The 16,760-nt window shown below is 34.8% G+C and overlaps 1 non-coding gene across 1 annotated transcript; it reads right to left on the reverse strand.

The window, feature by feature from the left end:
• Positions 1 to 14,351: 14,351 nt before the first annotated feature.
• Positions 14,352 to 14,515, reverse strand: LOC115526982. The gene has a single exon (XR_003972818.1). It is a non-coding gene; the product is annotated as a U1 spliceosomal RNA (small nuclear RNA).
• Between the last annotated feature and the right edge of the window lie 2,245 nt (positions 14,516 to 16,760).

The raw sequence follows: 16,760 nt of genomic DNA on the forward strand, positions 1-16,760 counted from the left end.
GTTTCTATATTTTTTAGACAAAGGGAAAGAATCTGTGAGGATTTGGCAGGACAAAGAAAACTCAACTTTGGGAGCTTCAATTAATAAGGAATTCTAAACAGAATTTGGGACATGGTAGCGGTAAATTAGTAAAAAGTAACAAAGGTTGTTTATATAGCCATCTTGCTCTAATTCCCTGTCTCTGGTCATAGGGATGTCTCTACATCCTGGTACAGGGAGGGTGCTTTATTTTCTGTTTTTAGGGGGACAGGTGGAAGACAATGACTCGAGTTGAGAACTCCGTTTCCCACACATACAAGGAATTCATGGTAATTTTTTTTTAATGCTTTATTTCTTGACCATGCCAAATAACAGACTAGATTATACTTTGTTTTGATCAATACTCCTAAACTAGATTCAGAACTTAGTAAATTTATGATACTGACACGCAAGCCAAACTATAATGTGGAAGCATAGATATTTATTATTGCTATATTTAATATACTTGGAAAAGTGGTAATAGTCTTAGAGATTTTATGATATGTTTATACATATGTATATGTATATTTGTTGATTATATACATACACCTAATTGTTTAAAACACACATTGTAGCAAATCTCCCATAATTTATTTTTAGTTTTTCTCTCTTATGGCGTAAAGTTATCTTTTAGCTTATATTTTCATATTATTGGTATAAACTTTTCTTCCTGAAAGTAGAATGTACAGTAGGTTTTTGTTTTCAGTAGCCCTTCTTCTGGCAGAAGGGGCTCATCTCTTTCTTTTGGTGGATTGAACTGATTCTCTAAGGTTCAGATGGGCTGACCCTGCCCCTCACTTCAGACTGGCCCACTGCGCAGACCTGCCTGTAATGAACACTACATTTTTCTGCCACCATTTTGATTGGTTCAGGACTAGGTATGTGACCCAAACTGTAACATTCAAAACTCTAGGACTTTTGCCTGAGATATTTAGAGTACTGTTAAGTCCAATAGTGTCACCTTTGACCATCTTTGTCACTACATAGGAAGAACCTGCTTGAAGTCTAAGAGAACAAAGCTAACCAGGGATAGAGAAGAGTGAGTCTTGAGGACATTGACTCTTAGTTATGGGACTTTTAAGTTATGTAAATTGATACCTTCCCTTTTTTGTTCAAGTCCATTGAGGTGGATATTCTTTTGTCTGCAAACAAAGATTCCTGGACCACCTGGGTGGCTCAGTCAGTTAAGCTTCAAGGCTCAGGTCATGATCTCCTGGTTCTGAGTTCGAGCTGTGTAAGGCCCTGTGTAAGCCCAGACACTGGAGTCTGCTTCGATTCTGTGTCTCTCCTTCTCTTTGCTCTCCCCGCCCCCCCCCCCCCCCCCGGCGCATGTTCTGTCTCTCTCTGTCTCTCAAAAAATAAATAAATGTTAAAAAAAAAAAAGATGCCTAAGAGGGAGGAATGGTTTTGGAATTTTAAATAAACTAATGATGCACACTTAAACACAAGCTTGAATTCCCAATTGAAAAGTAACTTTAATGTTTCACCTTAATTTTTTAATATGTAACTTTTGCCTTAATATTTCTTATGCCAATAACTTTTTGAAAAAAAATTTAATGTTTATTTATTTTTGAGAGAGGGACAGAGACAGAGGGTGAGTGGTGGAGGGGTAGAGAGAGGGAGACACACAATCCAGAGCAGGCTCCAAGCTCTGAGCTGTCAGCACAGAGCCTGAAGCGGGGCTCAAACTCATGAACCACAAGATCATGACCTGAGCCGAAGTCGGATGCTCAACCGACTGATCCACCCAGGTGTCCCACAGGCCAATAACTTTTTAATTAAATGTAAGTAAACATTCATTGATACTCTTCTTTTTCTTTTTTCTTCTCTCTCTCTTCTCATTCTTCCACTTTTCATACATCAGATTTAGAGAAGAAAGAATGTCAAGTCCCTTGAATAAAAAAAGGTTATCCTTTCATTTTTATAATGTTAGATTTTTAACATGCTATATACTCAGTCAAAAAGAAAAAAAAACTCTGTCAAAACAGTTTCATTACTCTCATTTTTAATTTTAATTTTTTTGTAATGTGGGACTACTGCTTATTTGTCCAACAAAACGTTATTTGCCAAATCCCTGTAATGATAGCAGCAAGTCTCCTGTTAGTCTTACCTCTTGGGACAAGGTTCACTGCCAACTACTTGCATCTACTTTTTGCAGATTCAGAAATTTAGAAATAGACTGAACTGTATCGAATAACCTGCCATTATTAACATTTAAACTATTCGCATCCACAATTTGACATTTAAGTGTTTTGAGAGCTTCCCAATTGTGATGCTGTGCTCTTGATTTCTGTTGTATCCATTGAAAGTATTTTATTCAGAAGTGTCTGATTTTGTGTATCACTATTGAAACAGTCAATAGTTATAAACATTCCAAGTCAGCCCCCCTGAAAAAAGTCATTCCATGTTTTCTCTTGTGATTATAGATATTTAATTTTTGAAAGGTTGAATGCAGGTGCATTCCACTTTTAGAATATTAAAATTACATATTTAATTACATAAAAATTAATTTATAATGTGTTGCTTGAATTCTAAGTGAAATTCCTTAAGGATTTACTGAAATGGCAAGTTCTTTGAAGGATTAAATATTTTATAATACTAGTCTGCTTTATTTATTTTTCTCTGTATATGCATAATAATTTTGTCTGTTCTTGTGAAAAATAATAGATCAAAAGAGAAGTTTTGTTTTGTTTAATATTCAAACAGAATTTCTTAAATCTTGAATGTGAACCAGGAAATTTTCTAAGCATTCTACTATCTCTTAAGGAACTCATAGTATAGATGAGAATACAGTGAATATCAGTGTTGGTGGCCATGACCTTTCTGTGTATACAATGAAAAAAAAAATAGTATCCACTTCCAAGAAACTTAAAATGTAGTTTGGAAAAGAACAGATACAAACAATAAATGATACAAACCATATCTGGGTAAATTAGAAATACTGTTCTATAGTGTTGGCAATTCTGTAGGTAACCAGAAGTAGAGGGAACTTTCATTTGAGGAGAATACAATTGGTAAAATTTGGATATGCAGTTAGCAAGTGGCAGAGTACTCCAAGTTAGAGCAAAGGTTTATTAAAAACCTCAGAGATATGGGAAACAGAAGATATTTAAGGGAGATTAGTTTAACTTGAGGGGTATGTATAGTGATTGGCAGCTAAAGTGTAAAGTTAGAGTGTTTCTGAGATGGAAGTTGTGGAATGAGTAGTATTGCCAGAAAATTAATCTGGTGATAGATATATAAGTAGGAGTAGGCAGGAATTGCTTAGAGAGAGGATGTTTTCTTTGAAGGAATTATTATAGGAATATTAAAGGAAGATATTAGGAAGTAGGGCAGGGTATTGTGAAAGGAATACAGGGAATTAATGGTAGACTTATTATTATGGTGCTAGAGTTTATGTGATTTTTCTGGTTAACTAAATCCAAAAGAGAAATAGTAGAAATTATTTTCCAAAGTCACATACAATATCTCCAAGTTTACTGTGTTAGAGAATGGTGGTTATGAAGCTATGGTTAGCATTAACTTCATGTTCTTTAAAATTTCCATAATACCATCTATACTCTGAGGTTTTAGGTGTTCCTCATCTACACATGCCATTTTTCTCCATGGGAAGCTATGGTATAGATGGATCTAGATTAAAGTGCTAGAATAAACATGAAAGCATTTGGACAATAGGAAAATGTGTAAGTTGTTTATTTCACTTCATAAAGAATTATATTCTGAAAAAACAGGTTAGAGGAATATTGCTGTTTCCTTGATGATAGTGGAAGTATAATTATTATATCAATATATAATTACAAATTAATGAAATGTTAATGTATCATGAAATATTAATATATTATTCGAACTCTTTCCTTGGCCTCTTGTGTGGTATTTTTTATTTATTGTGTGACATGATAATCATACAATTGTTGTGAAAGAGTTGTTTCATTTTGAAGCATGAAAGAGTTAAATCCTTAAAAACACTCTGGGTTGAAATTTCATAGATATTCTGATCACAAAAGAGTACTTTCCAACAAAACTTGAGGAATTCCTCTTGGGGCCTTTTTACACCCAAAGCAAAATTATTTTTCTCATTTGAATTTTTTTTCTAATCTTTTTTTAACTCTTGAAAACTTATCTAATGACTTTAATTTAAAAATGGTAACTTCCTATTGGTTTTTAATGACAATGTCAGTTTTAGAATAGTTCCTGGTTTCTTAAAAGAAGACAAAGGTTAATGAATCCTGTAAGAGCCAAGTAAATGAGTTTTGCTAATTTTTTAACAAGTAGAGAGTTTCGGAACTGTAGAATATATATATATATATATATATATATATATATATATATATATAGTGTGTGTGTGTGTGTGTGTGTGTGTGTGTGTGTATTCTTGAAAGGCCACATGTGTCTGGAGCTACTCCACATAATGAAGCAAGTAAGCAGTGTGGGGTGTATCTTTAATCTAATTCTATGCTTATGTGACTCATACGTGCATAGATTTATTTCAAACTGTGATTACTTGAATTTCAATTCACATATTGAAGATTTTTTTCTTTTAAAAATATGTAATAAGATCCAGTGCCAAGAAAAATATGCATCTACATTTTGTTTTAAGTTTATTTATTTATTTTGAGAGAGAGAGAGCACACCAGCGGGGCAGAGAGAGAGAGAGAATCCCAAGCAGTCTCTGCGCGGTCAGCACAGGGCCTGATGAAGGGCTCGAACTCAGTGAACCCTCAGATCATGACCTGAGCGGAAATCAAGAGCCACCCAGCTGACTGAGCCACCCAGGTGCTCTAGCTTTTATTTTCTTAAGATTTACAATATCAAATATCTCCCCAGATGTTGGAAAATATTAAATACTCTGGGTAGATTTTGTCTTTGACTTTGGATCAGGCTATCAGCTGTTAGGTTAAAACCACTGCATAGCTTTATAATATAGAGCATGCTGTTTGTAAACAATCACAGTCAAGTCTTGATTTTTTTCCTCTGAGTTTAACTCTTTCAGTTAGCTCTGACCAGATTATAGACATGTATTAGCCTCTGCCATCACCCTAGTTTCCACTAAGCAAGTTGACAGGTGAATGAGCCTTGGAAGTGCCCTGGCCCTGACTATGGAATTAGGAATGCAGTGGAGAGTCAGTGGAGGAGATAAAGCAGAGAATATTTTCCCCAAACAAACAGATTCTAGGTACATTGGGTATTTTACCCAAACAAACAGATTCTAGGTGAGGGCTAAAGGGGAGGAAGATGATTTGACAGTGAGAGGGGATCAGTTGCAGGACTCAACATTATAAAACAGTTCTCTCACACAGAATCATTTATGGACCATTATGAGTTTTCACAATGTGTCCAACTTTGTTCGGGTTGTTTGGGGAAGCATGGTTAACAACATTGACTAAGAAGAACTTAAATCTAGTGAAGGGTCAGGTGTGAACAGGTGTTCACATCTAAAAGGAACAAGGAAGATCACCTTTAACACTTAAGTTCTTTGGTGTGACAAAAGTCTTTCCAACTGCCATATGAAAAAGGTACATTGATCCCAATTTATAGATGAAAAAAGAGCCCGGAAAATGTAAGTAAATTGTCCAAAGTCATATACTTACTAAGTGATAGACTGGGATTTAAGCATATCAGTCTGAATAAAAAAACTGATTTCCTGGGGTGCCTGGGTGGCTCAGTTGGTTAAGCGTCTGACTTCGGCTCTGGTCATGGTCTTGCAGTTTGTGAGTTTGAGCCCTGTGTCGGGCTCTGTGCTGGCATCTCAGAGACTTGAGCCTGCTTTAGATTCTGTGTCTCCCCTTCTCTCTGTACCTCCCCCACTCATGTTCTGTTTCTCTCTCTCTCTCAAAAATAAATAAACATTAAAAAGCTGATTTCCTTTTCACCACAGCACACACGGCTCTAGAAGTTTGTGGAGTATTATGAACATATGTAAGCAAAGTCCCTGGGAACATGGTCTTAGGAGGGGCAATCTTTTCTGAGCTCTGCTACTTAGATCTGTGGCCTTAGACTGGTTACTTGAAATTGTTAGCCTTAGTGGGGTAATCATATATCTGCCTAATCAGATTATTGTGAGGATAAAGATAATAAATATAAAGCATTTAGCACAGTGCCTGGGACATAATAAGCATTAAAATATGCTATCTCTTATTATCATTATCATCATTACTATTTATGATATTTTATTATTCTTTCATGATGAGAAAAGCTATTTGCCCTTTTATAATTTGTAACTGGAATGAAGGACCATGGCTTGAAAGGGCAAGAAAGAATATAAGTATAGATTTAAAGATCTAAAATTTGGGAGATGCTAGATATATAAAAGCTGTACTCTTGGTTTCAACATTATTTAAAAAATTTAACTGAATTGTCACTACGTATATGGATCATTTTGGTGTTAAATATTTAAATTAGATGTATATTTTCCGTTCTTGAGTTATTTTCGTATGAGACAAAGCAAGTACATGTAATGATGGCATCATTAAAAACACAGCATATTTAACTGAAAACATAAATGAGTTATTTATAGTATTTGCATAAATACATTTGTGCCATATACATTCTTCTTTTTTGAGTTTTAAGTAATGCTGTATTGCAATTGCATATTAACCTTACAATTATACACAAGCTATGCAATTAAATGCTCACTTAAAATTAGCAATTATAAATTTTCCTGCATATATAGTAGCTCCTAAAGAATGTAATGCACTTGCAGTAATATCTACTATATTGTGTGTTGGTTTTCTGCTGTTCAGCAAAGGGATAGAGTGGGGAAATAATTTCACACTGCATATAATGCATCTGATATGAAGGAAACTTGAAAATTATTTAGTTACAGATTTCTCTGACCAGGCTTGCAAAGTGGCATATATTATGTTAATGGGCAAGCATTTGAAAATGAATTTGAATATTAAATGCACTAAGTTTGGGTTCTGACATGAAGGAAGGCATAGTTGATACACAATTTACAAACAGGTTCTTGTTAACTCTTTTGTTGCTGTGGCTCACAGTCATGCTTTGTGCTTAACATTTGTAATCTTATAATTTTTTCGTCACCGAAAATTCCATAATATTGAAATCTAACTGTTAGACTGTACAAATGAAGTTCTTTTAGAGTATTAGATTTTTAGGCATATTCTACATTCAACTATGCTCCTTGTTCAATGAAAAATTGTTGCTTATTCATTGAAAGTTATAAGTAGAAAAGAAATGAGCAACATCAATCACTGTATTAATGATATACTATATTTTTCTAGCTTTCATTTGTAAAGGAGCACATTTGAGTGGGTATATATTGGAATGTATCCTACCAAGCCACCATATATATTCAACCAAAATGTCTGGTTTTCAAGTCATAGCAGAGGTCACATATTTACTGACTGTTGGACTCATAGTATTTAAATTTACAGAAAATGAATAGTTAACAATAAACCTTCCCACCAAAGCATATTTTTATTGAAAGAGCAAAACATTACAGTACACCGGATGTTTTAGGTCATTTATTTTGTTTTTGCTCTGGGTCATTTTCCAAAAGCACTTCTGCTCTCTAGCGTTAAAATGAGAGTCACTCTACTCCCCAGATATTACCCAGCAGCACTTGGGGGCTCTTAATGATTAATACCATCACCGTCCAGCCACAAACCTTTCTGCTGCAGATAATGCCAGGCAGCAAGTGCGCTTGACACTTTTAATGTATAATTAAGTAGGAAAAGTCAGCACTCAGTATGCAAATTTTTCAAAATGATAAATGATGCCATACAGCAGTAGGGATTGATTTGGTGTAAATGAAACTAATTAAGGAAATGTCAAACATAATTAATAAAACAGGTTTAAGCTGCAAAACATTGTCAATTGAATGAATGAGGAGGCATTGGCTCCCATTGTTTCTGCTTTATTTAGGGCTTGTGTTTAGCTTGTACTCTGTTCCTAAATGCACTTTTGCTACCTCACACCCTCCACTACCAATTCCCAGAGAGGGGGAAAATAAATTTGCTTGTCTCTCCACTGACTGCAGAAATTAATTGCAGAAATCTTGTCCCATCCAAGTGTTACATTCACTCACAGGACATTAACATAACTAATTTGAAAGAGCCCAAATGACTGCATAATAGAGCACTGTCAGTATGCCTGACAGTCTTTGGTCATACCAAATTAGCTTGGTTTTCTAATTGAAATTTTTTTCCTTGGACTCTTTTTATAATTTTTTCCTCAGCTATTCATTTTTGATAAGAACAAAGGTTTTATAATTTACAAAAGAGTGCTTGACCTATAATTACTAGGAGGAAATTAGGGGAGGTAGAAAAGTCAGATTTAGTCCTGGTAATGATGCTGGAGACCTTGCTCCCTCTAGGGAGCCTGAAGAATAATGGAATCTTCTATTTTTACGGGCGACCTGTGCACTGGTGCTGACTCTAACTGTGAATCCACTTTACTTTGCAGATCACTTGCTTAACACTAAAAGTGCCAGCAGAATGGCAGGCCATTACTTCAAATGTCATTCAAACCAGTGCCTTTTCCACATGCCCTTCCTGCTCAAAGAGCGAATGGAAGAACATCTGCCAGTTTTCTTATTGTGCCCTTGTAAATCTTCCATGTAGAGTTTTATGCAACTTAATTTGTGAACCTTTTGGATAAATAAGGGTGGGGGGGGGTAAGGAGTTGGTCAAGAGTAGGAAATTTCAGGTGTGCTAAAATGATTTAGCGAACAAAATCTAATGGTTCTTGGTTTTAAAATCATGTCACCTGCATGTGATGGCTATAATCTTCTGCCTGATAGGGTTTTTAAAGGCCTGCTAAAGCTATATCCTCAATTTGGAGATCTTTTCTCAAAAGGGTGGCTTTCCTGTTAATTATGTCATAAAATGGAATAAGAATGGAAGCAGCCCGTTCCTTTTACACTTTCAATTGTGAGTGATATGCTCAGTATGTTTTAGGTTAATTGGGGAAGTTGTATGCAACCAAAGTTGTAGATTGCACAAGAAGGCAGATGGGATATACACGCTCTTCCTAATCCATGACATTTCTACTGAGTATATAGGTAGAGGTACAAGTTCAGAGGCATGGGTTTATTTGCTTAAAGTCTTCTATAAAATCCTCTATTTTTGTAGCTTCTTCTTTAATTTGGGTCTAGAAATATAAGCAAAGTTTATTTATATCCCATAGAGAGTGTTAAGATTCTTGACTTTGAATTCCCTAAGTCTTTTGGGGCTTATTTCGTTTTGGATGCTATCCAATATATTCTCTCTAGTTATTGTATATTACACATACGGTTATCTAATAATTTTACCACATTGTTTGATTGCTTTATTCTTTATCAGGATATGTGTCTTGGGCTCTCTTCAAATATCTGCTACTGAATTACAGTTGTGTGTAACTGAAAGAATAGATGGGTTGTCATTTTCTACTTCGTCTTTAAATGGAATGGGTATGGGATTAATCAATAGAGTTCAAAATAAATCATTATTACTTTATTTAAGACTACAAATAAGTACCTCAGGTTTATCTATCTAACATTTACATTAATAATTTTGAGGGACTTTTCTGAAGCAAACCTAATTCTAACACCCCCTCCCAAATTATAAAATGTGAATTAAGGAATTTATTATCTCATAAAAATGAAAAATCTGAGTTCAGTTTTCCATCACATTCATTAGTCATAATGTTATTATGACTTAAATAACTTAAATAATGTTATTAAGATCAGGTATTTCTCTTTCTCTTTCTCCACATCTTTTGGTTCTGCTTTCCTTTGTGTTGATTTCATCTCCATCTCATGGGTTCCAATAGTTCCATGATTAAGATTATATCAACTCTAACAGTTAAGTGCAATGAGAGATAGTTATTTTCCAGGCACTTAAAAACTGTCCCAGGATTATCTCTGATTGCACCTCCAAAAGCAAAGTATTCATCCTAGAATCCTTTGAAGAACTTTCAAAATTCAATGATCAGAAAACAATCTTTAAAAATTGCTCAGAGGATTTGAACAAGCAAAAAGAGATACAACTGGCAAAAAGGTACATGAGAATATGAGCAACCTTGTTAACCTTTAGGGGAATGCGAGTTAAAATCTGATGCGATGCCATTAGCACCAAGCATATGGAATACTTTGAAAGTCCAGCCTTGAACAGCGCCATACAAAGCCTACCCTAAAACAGCGCCATACAAAGCCAAGTGAACTGAGAGCAGGGAGGAGACGTCCCCTGAAGGCATTTTTATCAAAGGAAAGCAACTCTGAGAAAATGTTGGAAAAGCAATAGGTATGCCTTCTAAAAGTATACAGTACAGTCTCTAACAGCAGAACATATACTCAGTATGAACTTATTCACTACTCAATGCTACTAACTTAATGAAAAAATTAAAAAAAATATGTAAGTTTTCTGTGAGTGAAAATATTCGGTATGATTATGATTATTACTTTAATAGAGGATATATACACAAATAATGTCAATATTTTGGTTGTTAATGCTTTGGTATTTATAAGTGAACAAAGGGAAACATTTTTTGACTCTGTTTTGAAATAATTTACATTTACAGAAGATTTGCAAAGAAGCACTGAGAATTCACTATGCCCTTCACAAATCATTCTCAAATCTTAACAAATTACATAACCATGGTGTATTTAGCAAAATTAAGAAATTAACATTGAGGCAATAATATTAACCAAACTATAGACTTTATGTGTTTTTTACTCTTTTTACTGTCCCTGCATTTAGTGCAGAATATAATTGTCACATTTAGTCTTTGATGTCTCTATAGTCCTGTCCAATCTGTGACAGTGTCTCAGCCTTTTCTTGCCTTTCATGACCTTGACACTTTTGAAGTGTACTGGTGAGTATTTTTTAGCCATTTGGGATTGTCTGATGTTTTCTCATGATTAGATTGAGGTTATGCATTATTGGAAAGTACACCACAAACGTGATGTGCCCTTTCCATTGCATCGTATCAGAGTACCTAATATCAGTGTGATTTATTACGGTGATGCTAACCATGGTCACTTGGTTGAAGTGCTATCTTCCAGGTTCCTCCAGTGTAAAATTATGATTTTTACCTTTGCATATTCTACTGGTTATAAGTGAGTTACTAAAGTTAGCTAATACTCCAGAGGAGGAAAATTAAGCTCCACCTACTTCAAGGAGGAGTATCAAAGAGTTTGAAAATATATGTTCAAACTATTATAGTAACATAAATATTTTGGGGAGATGCCTAGAGGCCATGCAACTACCCTGTTTCTCCTTAAGGTTTTGCTGACTGAAAATTTTAGTATTCATCCGTGGCTATTGCTTACCGTGATAACTACTGTGGTGGTCTACTGGTGATTTTATATTTTTCTCATTTCTTCTATATTTTTTCCAGTACTACTGTAAGAAAAATGGACTCCTTCTGCATTTATTTATTCAAATATTTATTATATCACCCTGGTAAAAGAAAAATAGATTTGGAGTAATTACTTGATTTTAAGACATAATATAAAGCTACAATTTTAAGACTTAATATAAAGCTACAACACAGTGTGACACTGGATGAAAGGAACAGAAAAAAAAATGAACCTCAGCCTAACCTTACATTTTGCACACAAAAATTCACTCAAAATGAATCATAGCTCTAAATGTAAAACACAAAACTATAAAACTTTTAGAGGAAGATAGAAGAGAAAATTTAGGTGGCTGGGGGTAGATGAAGTTTTAAGGAATAGATAAATTACACTTTATCAGAACTAAAAAAAAAATCCTGACTCTGTGAAAGACACTTTAAGGAAATGAAAACCAACTATAGATTGAGTAAAAAATATTTGTAGATTAAACAATCCACAAGTGAAAAGTATTCAGAATATATGAAGAACTTTCAAAATTCAACTATCAGAAAACAATCTTTAAAAGTTGGTCAGAGGATTTGAACAAGCAGAAAGAGATACAACTGGCAAAAGGTACAAGAGAATATGTGCAACCTTGTTAGTCTTTAGGGGAACGCCAGTTAAAATCATGATGCAATGCCACTGTACACATCTATGAGAATGACTAAGTTAAAAAAAACAAAAAATACTGACTTTACTAAGGGCTGACAAGCGTGCAAAGCGGTGGGAATGTAGAATGGTATAGCCAGCCACTCTGAAAACATTGTGGCAATTTTTTATACAGTGAAACATACACTTACCATCTGACCCAGCAATCCCACTCCTCGCTATTTAGCCTGGAGAATAGAAAACCACTGTTTACACAAATATCTGTACAAAAATATTGATAGCAGCTCTATTCATATTTGTAAAAACACAACAAAACAAAACAAAAATACACAGCTGGAATGAACCCAAATGTCCTTCAGTGGTTGCATGGATAAATAAACTGTGCGTATCTATACAATGGGATACTAATCAGCAACAACAAAAAACGAACAAACCGCTGATACAGCAAGGTATTAGGCAGAATGGGGAAAAAAAGCCACTTGTAGGAGGTTATATATACTGTATGATTCCATTTGTATGAAATTTTGAAAAGAAAAACAACCGTAGAGAACAGATGAGTGATTCTGGCTATAAGGTCAGGGGAGGAAGTAAGTATAAAAGGATGGCACAAGAGAATTCTGTGGTGTGATAGAACTGTTCTGTATCCTGGCGGTGGTGGTGGTTACACAGATCCATAACATATGTTAAAATTTATTGAACTGTTTATCAAGAGAAAAAAGTCAATACTATTGCATGAAAATTCTAAGTACGAAAATAAAAAAAATAAAATCAATACAGACTCAAGGATAATTATCTTATTCTTTGTTAAAACCCAATATTATTGTTATTTATTTATTTTTACTCAAATGGTTCCAGCGCTGACTATTGGGATCTCTTTCAGAGCTCCCTGTATAAATATGGTTTTTATTGGCATTGTTTTATGAAGATTTCATCAATGAGAGTCTAACCGTAACTGAAAGGTCAAGAGAGGCAATTAATTGTATAATTGTTCATTGGAAAATGATTAAATTCTTCTGATTATTCAGTTCTAATAGAGATAACATCTGGTTGGCCCAGATTAGTTTGTAATAGATTACTTCTTGTGATAGACATTCTAGCCAATTTGTGAGTTCCTACTTTGTAACATTTAATTCATATTTTCCATTTCAAGATGATATATATTGATTCATTCAGTTTTCTACGTTAGCCTCACAGGACTATCTTTTAACTGACTTTTCACCAGCTAGTGTACTGAGTAGGTAGATGCTTATTTGAAATACAAAGAAACCTATTAATGACAATTATTTAACATAAATTGATTAATTTATGAAAAGCAGAAAATATGTTTGTGTTTTCTATCAGGGATTGATACCAATATTTTAAAGCACAACTAGGGACTACATAATTAATTTGGTTAGCATTAATTTTGGTAAGTAAAATCATTATTTCCTTTACATGGTGGAACACTAAATGTTGCACTTACTAATCAATTATGCTACAAGGTAAAATTTATAAATAAAACATTTAAAATAATTTGACAGAAAATTATTTGGTAGAATATTTTTAAAAGAATGATAAAAATTCCATGCTCTTGTGGAATATGCTTTGGGGATGATATCCCTTGGAAATAGTGTAAACAATTCTAGGTATAATCAAAATGCATTTCAAACTTGCAAATAGATTTCCCTTGTCCTTTTTTAAAAAAAATGTAAGTTAATCCTTGTTAATACCTATTATTTTTCCTAAGGAAAAAAAAAGGAAAAGCATGAGTATATGTGAAGGAAAGTGTGTGTGTGTGTGTGTGTGTGTGTGTGTGTGTGTGTGTGTGTGACAGACATAGAGACAGAGAGACAGAGAATATGAGAATATACTGGCCCTTTTATGTACAAGAGCACTTGTATGGCCTTAATGCCATAAATCTTCTGGGCATTTAGAAGGACTGTTATTTGTGGGAGAAGAATATGGTATGGTTGCTACAGGTGATGGGCAAAACAGAGAACTAGTTTTAATGCTTTTGATAATAATAACCAATTGACTCTAAGGTAGGCAGAAAATTACAGAGGCAGAGCTCCATTTTGTATACAAGTATGAATGTGTCTTAATGTCTTGATGCTCTAATTATCTATTAGAAACAATAGTAGTAACAGCTGTATCAAGTCAAGATAATATTGGCATTACCTGAATCACTACTTACCTTTCCTCTTCTTCATAGTATTGCCATCCTAATCCAAAGAACGATTGTTTGGTACTGTGTGGAAATTGTTTATTTCTCCTAATGATTTGGCATGAATCATTACCTACGATACGCAAGTATTGGTTTTCTTTCAACCCAGTCTTCCCAACTTTGAAATGTAGGCCAAGAAATGTTTGTATTTGCCTCAAGAAAATGCCTTCTCCCCCCCCCCCTTTTTAAAGGGCAGTGTGATTCCAGTCCCCTACTATCACAAATCCTGCGGGCAAGTTTCCCAGGTTTGAGGAAATCACAGAGGTCAGTACATCCAGAGTGCAATGGATGAGCCTCACCCTGGGAAAACCACCTGTGTGATCATGGTAACCCTCCTGCCATGTAAATATTCAGTGAAATGCTTTTTAACCTGGCATAGCTCTTATTAGAGATTTCAAAGTCTTAGAGCCGTTTCGTTTGAGGCTGTGATACATGACAGAAGACTGGAAGTGGCATAGGGACCAAGACATAAATGTTTCCTAGAAATCTCAGGACAGGACTGGCCTAGAATGAAAACCTTCCAGAGCAGCTGCAGCCTGGACTGTGCAAGGATGGTCTCTCTGGAGTGGATTTATGCCCTGGAGTGTACTTTCAAGTGGCCCATTTTCTTTAGTGGAAATGAGTCAGTTTATAGCTTTACACCTGTGTATCACAGCTCCACATGGATTTGCCCATAATGGAGGCTTCTGGAGCTTTCTCAAAGTCACAGGGTTGAGAGCCACTGTCCAGACTGATGTTGACACTAAACAGACATCAGACACACAGGAATAAAAACGTTTTATAATTAGGTCATAGAAAGTATCCCTTGTATCTTCTGCAAACTGGAATGAGGCAACAAAACCAATTTATTTTCTTGCAAACATTTTCAATGAGCACTTAGTGAGGGACTAATGCCTGTGTATTTGGAGTAATACACAGAAGGTACAAGCACTGCAGGAGGTATTCTCAACAAATATCTAAACGAGCTTTAAGAATTAACTGGGCAAGCACTTTCTGGTCTTTCTGATTCCCAGAGGTTGGAGCACAGTAATTGATTTCCCCGACTCACTGAGTCAAACATGAGGTACAAGGATGAATAAAACATAGTCCTTGACCTCAAGTAGATGGACGAAACATTCTAACAGGAGAAGAATTTTATGACGAATATAAATACAAACATTAAACGTGTTAGAATACAGTGAAGATGAACTAATTTTGTTGAGATTTAACGCACATTCTTTCATAAAAGACTCACACCAGCCCTGCGAGGCAAGCAGTAGTATCCAGTTAGCAAATGAGAAAATGAAATCCTTCAGTGAGTCATTCCGTCTCACACAGTTAGTAAGGAACAGACTTAGGATTCAAATTTCTGTTGTTTTTTTTCCTTCATCTCTGTGTACTTCCATTACACTGATCAGAAACAAGGGTACAGCCGAGTGTGGGGGTGGGGGGAACATTGCCAACAAGCCTGCAGGTAGAGTCAAGAAAGATCATATGTTACAAACGCGTTTCAAAGGTGAGATAGGAATTTAAGATATCAACAAAGTGATGACCACTTTACTCGCGAGGGTTCAGAGTCATGTCACACATTTTAGGGCAATCCAGAATGTTTTTTCTGTTTTAGGATAATTAGAGAATAAATCAGTAATTAAATTTTTATGCAGATAAGAACCAAGTAATTTACTATAGAAACTATGAGCTACTTCAAGTAGTTCCCCAAGTAGGAAAAGAATTAAAATAAAATCATAAAATACCAGCTTCCCAAAGCATCCTTTTCTTTATTTTCAACAACAATAAATGAAATAGCACTCTGCTTTTAAAGGACTCACTGTCAAAAAAGAAATAAAAATAAAGGACTCACTGTCTCTTGCTCATTGTCGGTAGTTACAGAGATGGTTAGTTGAACATATCCCTGATGATTTTATTCATCCTCTATTAAAATTTAACACAACTATAATGTGACTGTTTTTCACTGGACTTGCCCTAGGAAAAATGCTTATCTATGATATTTGCCTTTTGGCATCATTTATTTTCTTTTTTTTAAACTATTTTTAATGTTTTATTTATTTTTGAGAGAGAGAGAAAGAGAGAGAAATTGAGAGGGAAGGGGCAGAGAGAGAGACACAGAATCCGAAGCAGGCTCCAGGCTCTGAGCTGTCAACACAGAGCTGGATGCAGGGTTTGAACTCACAAACCGTTAGCTCATGACCTGAGCTGAAGTCAGATGCTTAACTGACTGAGCCATCCAGGCACCCCTGTGATCATTTCTCATCTATCTTTCTTTAAAATAACTTATTGAAGTGTCTAGTTTCTCACCCTTCATCAATACTTCCTTATCCCATTTATGACAAAAACCAACAACTTACTCATCTCCCTGATAATGATAGATTGACACTGATATAAAGTGCTAGGAATTTGAATTCTATTGCTGTACTAAAGAATACTACTCCATTAAGAACTAGGAAATTTTTTCCTCTTAGATATCCAGAGATCCATATCAGTATCAGAAACCAATTTAACATTATACCACATCAACAAGTAAATAAGAAAATAATATGTAACAATTTAATAGATGTCTAAACAGTAATTACTAAAATTTGAAACCAAATCCTAATA

Source organism: Lynx canadensis, chromosome A1 (assembly GCF_007474595.2).
Source record: "Lynx canadensis isolate LIC74 chromosome A1, mLynCan4.pri.v2, whole genome shotgun sequence".
In the NCBI taxonomy this organism is placed as follows: Eukaryota; Metazoa; Chordata; class Mammalia; order Carnivora; family Felidae; genus Lynx; species Lynx canadensis.